This window comes from Oncorhynchus masou, chromosome 1, assembly GCF_036934945.1.
Source record: "Oncorhynchus masou masou isolate Uvic2021 chromosome 1, UVic_Omas_1.1, whole genome shotgun sequence".
NCBI lineage: Eukaryota > Metazoa > Chordata > Actinopteri > Salmoniformes > Salmonidae > Oncorhynchus > Oncorhynchus masou.
In genome coordinates this window covers 63,635,606-63,641,667 of record NC_088212.1, presented here as the reverse complement: position 1 = coordinate 63,641,667, position 6,062 = coordinate 63,635,606, and positions in this window count along the sequence as shown.

Sequence of the window (6,062 nt, the reverse complement as noted above, 5' to 3'; positions counted from 1 at the left end):
AGGGGCAGAACGACAGATTTGTACCTTGTCAGCTCGGGGATTTGAACTTGCAACCTTCCGATTACTAGTCCAACACTCTAACCACTAGGCTACCCTGCCACCCCACAATGTGCATTGTGTCAAGAAGCAGTTGTGTTTTGGAGGACGCATGGCTCTTGAGCTTCGCCTCGCCCGAGTCTGTACGGGAGTTGCAGCATTGAGACAAGACTAACTACAACTAATTGGATATCATGAAATTGGGGAGAAACAAGGGGTAAAAATTATTATTATTATTTTTTAAACATACGCAAGGCCAGATGGATTACCAGGACGTGTGCTCCGGGCATGTGCTGACCAACTGGCAGGTGTCTTCACTGACATTTTCAACATGTCCCTGATTGAGTCTGTAATACCAACATGTTTCCACCATAGTCCACCATAGTCCTTGTGCCCAAGAACACTAAGGCAACCTGCCTAAATGACAACACGCCATGTAGCACTCACGTCCGTAGCTATGAAATGCTTTAAAAGGTTGGTAATGGCTCACATCAACACCATTATCTCAGAAACCATAGACCCACTCCAATTTGCATACCGCCCAAACAGATCCATAGATGATGCAATCTCTATTGCACTCCACACTGCCCTTTCCCACCTGGATAAAAGGAACACTTATGTGAGAATTCTATTCATTGACTACAGCTCAGCGTTCAACACCATAGTACCCTCAAAGTTCATCACTGAGCTAAGGATCCTGGGACTAAACACCTCCCTCTGCAACTTGATCCTGGACTTCCTGACGGGCTAGGTGGGTAGGGTAGGTAACAACACATCAGCCACGCTGGTCCTCAACACTGGAGCTCCTCAGGGGTGCATGCTCAGTTCCCTCCTGTACTCCCTGTTCACCCACGACTGCATGGCCAGGCACGACTCCAACCTCATCATTAAGTTTGCAGATGACACAACAGTAGGCCTGATCACTGACAACGACGAGACAGCCTATAGGGAGGAGGTCAGAGACATGGCCAGGTGGTGCCAGAATAACAACCTATCCCTTAACGTAACCAAGACAATAGAGATGATCGTGGACTACAGGAAAATGAGGACCGAGCACGCCCCCATTCTCATCGATGAGGCTGGAGGCTGGATCAGGTTGAGAGCTTCAAGTTCCTTGGTGTCCACATCAACAACAAACTAGAACGGTCCAAACACACCAAGACAGTCGTGAAGAGGGCATGACAAAGCCTATTCCCCCCCAGGAAACTAAAAAGATTTGGCATGGGTCCTGAGATCCTCAAACTGTTCTTTCAATTTTTTTACCTTTATTTAACTAGGCAAGTCACTTAAGAACAAATTCTTATTTTCAGTGACAGCATAGGAACAGTGGGTTAACTGCCTGTTCAGGGGCAGAATGACAGAATTGTACCTTATCAGCTCAGGGGTTTGAACTTCCAACCTTGCGGTTCCTAGTCCACCGCTCTAACCACTAGGCTACCCTGCGGTACTCTAACCCAGAAGCTTACAAGAAATCCTGCTATGCCTTGCGACGAACCATCAAACAGGTAAAGTGTCAATACAGGGCTATCTGCATTGTGTCCCGCCATCCATCACCCGCCAACCCCTCTTTTACGTTACTGCTACTCTCTGTTTATCATATATGCATAGTCACTATAACCATATCTACATGTACATACTACCGCAATCAGTCTGACTAACCGGTTTCTGTATGTAGTCTCGCTACTTTTATAGCCTCGATACTGTATATAGCCTGTCTTTCTACTGTTGTTTTATTTCTTTACTCACCTATTGTTCCCCTAATCCATTTTTTTTGCGCTATTGATTAGAGCCTGTAAGTAAGCATTTCACTGTAAGGTCTACTTTACACCTGCTGTATTCAGCGCACGTGACAAATAAACTTTGGTGCAAATCTCCTAGAGATGAACGTACTTGGTACAAAAAGTGCAAATCAATCCCAGAACAACAGCAAAGGACCTTGTGAAGATGGCGGAGGAAACAGGTACAACAGTATCTATATCCACAGTAAAACGAGTCCTATATCAACATAAAGCCACTCAGAAAGGAAGGACGCTCAGCAAGGAAGAAGCCACTGCTCCAAAACTGCCATAAAAAAGCCAGACTACAGTTTGCAACTGCACATGGGGACAAAGATCGTACTTTTTGGAGAAATGTCCTCTGTTCTGATGAAACAAAAATAGAACTGTTGGCCATAATGACCATCGTTATGCTTGGACGAAAAATGGGGAGGCTTGCAAGCCAAAGAACACCATCCCAACTGTGAAAGACGGGGGTGGCAGCATCATGTTGTGGGGGTGGAAGCATCATGTTGTGGGGGTGCTTTGCTGCAGGAGGGACTGGTGCGCGTCACAAAAGAGATGGCATCGTGAGGTAAGAAAATTATGTGGATATATTGAAACAACATCTCAAGACATCAGTCAGGAAGTTAAAGCTTGGTCTCAAATGGGTCTTCCAAATGGACCACCAAGCATACTTCCAAAGTCAATGTATTGGAGTGGCGATCACAATGCCCTGACCTCAATCCTATAGAAAATCTGTGGGCAGAACTGAAAAAGCATGTGCGAGCAAGGAGGCCTACAAACCTGACTCACACCATCTCTGTCAAGAGGAATGGGCCAAAATGTACCTAACTTATTGTGGGAAGCTTGAGGAAGGCTACCCAAAACCTTTGACCCAAGTTAAACATTTTAAAGGCAATGCTACCAAATACTATTTGAATGTATGTAAACCTCTGACCCACTGGGAATGTGATGAAAGAAATAAAAGCTGAAATAAAAAATTCTCCCTACTATTATTCTGACATTTCACAGTCTTAAAATAAAGTGGTGATCCTAACTGACCTAAGACAGGGAACTTTTACTTGGATTAAATATCAGTAATTGTGAAAAACTGAGTTTGAATGTATTTGGCAAAGGTATATGTACATCTCCGACTTCAGCTGTATATCTCCCTCACTAACTTCAAGCATCAGCTATCTGAGCAGCTTACCGATCGCTGCAGCTGTACATAGCCCATCTGTAAATCGCCCATCCAACTACCTACCTTATTCCCATATTGTGTCATGTCTTGTTATGTCTGTTCCTGTCCTTTCTCTTCACTCTGTCTCTCTCTGCTGGTCTTTTTAGGTTACCTTCTCTGTCTCTCATTCCTCAGCTGTTCTACATCTTCCCTAACTAGCTCATTCACTCGTTCCCACCTGTTCTCTCTTCCCCCTCTGATTAGGTCTCTATTTCTCTCTCTGTTCCTGCTACTTTCAGTGTCTGATTCTTGTTTGTGTTTTTTGATGCCAGAAGCAAGCTGTCGTCTCGTTTGCTTCCACCTTGTCCTGTCCTGTCGGAGTCTGCCTGGCAGGTGCATCCTGCACTATACTAACGTTCTTTTTGTTCCGCTGACAACGTTGGAAGAGGATTTATGCCATTCCTGTTTTTTCATTAAAGAACTCTGTTTTCTGTTAAAACCACTTTTGGGTCTTCACTCAAGTTCGTAACAGAAGAATCAACAAGAATGGACCCAGCGGCTCCGGACCCTTTTCACTCCGCCGTCGAGATCCAGGGAGCGATGCTAGGCAGACACGAGGAGGAATTGTCTGCTGCTCAACATGCCGTTGAGACCCTGGCCGTCCAAGTCTCCGACCTCACAAGACAGGTTCACCAACTCCACCTCGATCCACCGCCCACTTCCAGGGTTTCCGAGTCTCCGGAGCCCAGGATCAACAACCCGCCGTGTTACTCTGGGGAGCCCACTGAGTGCCGCTCATTCCTCACTCAGTGTGATGTGGTGTTCTCTCTCCAGCCCAACACTTACTCCAGGAGCGCAGCCCGCATCGCCTACGTCATTTCTCTCCTTACCGGACGGGCGCGTGAGTGGGGCACGGCAGTCTGGGAGGCGAGGGCTGAGTGTATTAACCAGTATCAGGACTTTAAGGAGGAGATGATACGGGTTTTTGACCGTTCTGTTTTTGGCGAGGAGGCTTCCAGGGCCCTGTCTTCCCTATGTCAGGGGAATCGATCCATAACGGATTATTCTATTGAGTTTCGCACTCTCGCTGCCTCTAGTGACTGGAACGAGCCGGCTTTGCTCGCTCGTTTTCTGGAGGGTCTCCTCGTCGAGGTTAAGGATGAGATCCTCTCCCGGGAGGTTCCTTCCAGTCTGGACTCCTTAATAGCTCTCGCTATTCGCATAGAGCGACGGTTTGATCTTCGTCGCCGAGCTCGTGGAAAGGAGCTCGCGTTCTCCGTTGCTCCCCTCTCCACATCACTGCCACCTGCCGCATCACTGCCACCCTCCTCCGCCGGCTCGGATGCTGAGCCTATGCAGCTGGGGGGTATTCGCATCTCGGCCAAGGAGAGGGAACGGAGAATCACCAATCGCCTCTGTCTCTACTGCGGCTCCGCTGGTCATTTTGTCACCTCATGTCCAGTAAAAGCCAGAGCTCATCAGTAAGAGGAGGGCTACTGGTGAGCGCAACTACTCAGGCCTCTCCTTCTGGATCACGCACTACCTTTCCGGTCCATCTCCGCTGGCCCGGTTCATCTGCTTCCTGCAGTGCCTTGATAGACTCTGGGGCGGAGGGCTGTTTTATGGACGAGACCTGGGCTCGGGAACATGACATTCCTCTCAGACAGTTAGGGAGCCCACGGCCTTGTTCGCTTTAGATGGTAGTTCTCTCCCCAAGATTCAGCGTGAGACGCTGCCTTTAACCCTCACTGTCTCTGGTAATCATAGCGAAACCATTTCTTTTTTAATTTTTCGTTCACCTTTTACACCTGTTGTTTTGGGTCATCCCTGGCTAGTGCGCCATAACCCTTCTATTAATTGGTCTAGTAATACTATCCTATCCTGGAATGTTTCTTGTCATGTAACCTGTTTAATGTCTGCTATCCCTCCTGTTTCCTCTGTCTCTTCTTCACAGGAGGAGCCTGGCGATTTGACAGGGGTGCCGGAGGAGTATCACGATCTGCGCACGGTGTTCAGTCGTTCCAAGGCCACTTCTCTCCTCCACACCGGTCGTATGACTGTAGTATTGATCTCCTTCCGGGAACTACTCCCCCGGGGTAGATTATACTCTCTGTCGGCTCCCGAACGTAAGGCTCTCGAGGATTATTTGTCGGTTTCGCTCGACGCCGGTACCATAGTCTCCTCCTCCTCTCCCGCCGGAGCGGGGTTTTTTTTTGTTCAGAAGAAGGACGGGTCCCTGCGCCCATGCGTGGATTATCGAGGGCTGAATGACATAACAGTTAAGAATCGTTATCCGCTTCCTCTTATGTCTTCAGCCTTCGAGATCCTGCAGGGAGCCAGGTTTTTCACCAAATTGGACCTTCGTAATGCCTACCATCTCGTGCGCATCAGGGAGGGGACGAGTGGAAGACGGCGTTTAACACTCCGTTAGGGCACTTTGAATACCGGGTTCTTCCTTTCGGCCTCGTTAACGCTCCAGCTGTCTTTCAGGCACTAGTTAACGACGTCCTGAGAGACATGCTGAACATTTTTGTTTTCGTTTACATGGACGATATCCTGATTTTTTCACCGTCTCTCTCGATTCATGTTCAGCACGTGCGACGCGTCCTCCAGCGCCTTTTGGAGAACTGTCTTTATGTGAAGGCTGAGAAGTGCACTTTTCATGCCGCCTCTGTCCCTTTTCTCGGTTCCGTTATTTCCGCTGAGGGCATTAAGATGGATCCCGCTAAGGTCCAGGCTGTCATTGATTGGCCCGTTCCTAAGTCACGCGTCGAGCTGCAGAGCTTTCTGGGCTTCGCTAATTTCTACCGTCGTTTCATCCGTAATTTCGGTCAGGTGGCAGCTCCTCTCACAGCCCTTACTTCTGTTAAGACGTGCTTTAAGTGGTCCGTTTCCGCCCAGGGAGCTTTTGATCTTCTTAAGAATCGTTTTACATCCGCACCTATTCTTGTTACACCTGACATCTCTAGACAGTTTGTTGTTGAGGTTGACGCGTCAGAGGTGGGCGTGGGAGCCATTCTTTCTCAGCGCTCTCTCTCTGACGGCAAGGTCCATCCTTGCGCGTTTTTCTCTCATCGCTTATCGCCGTC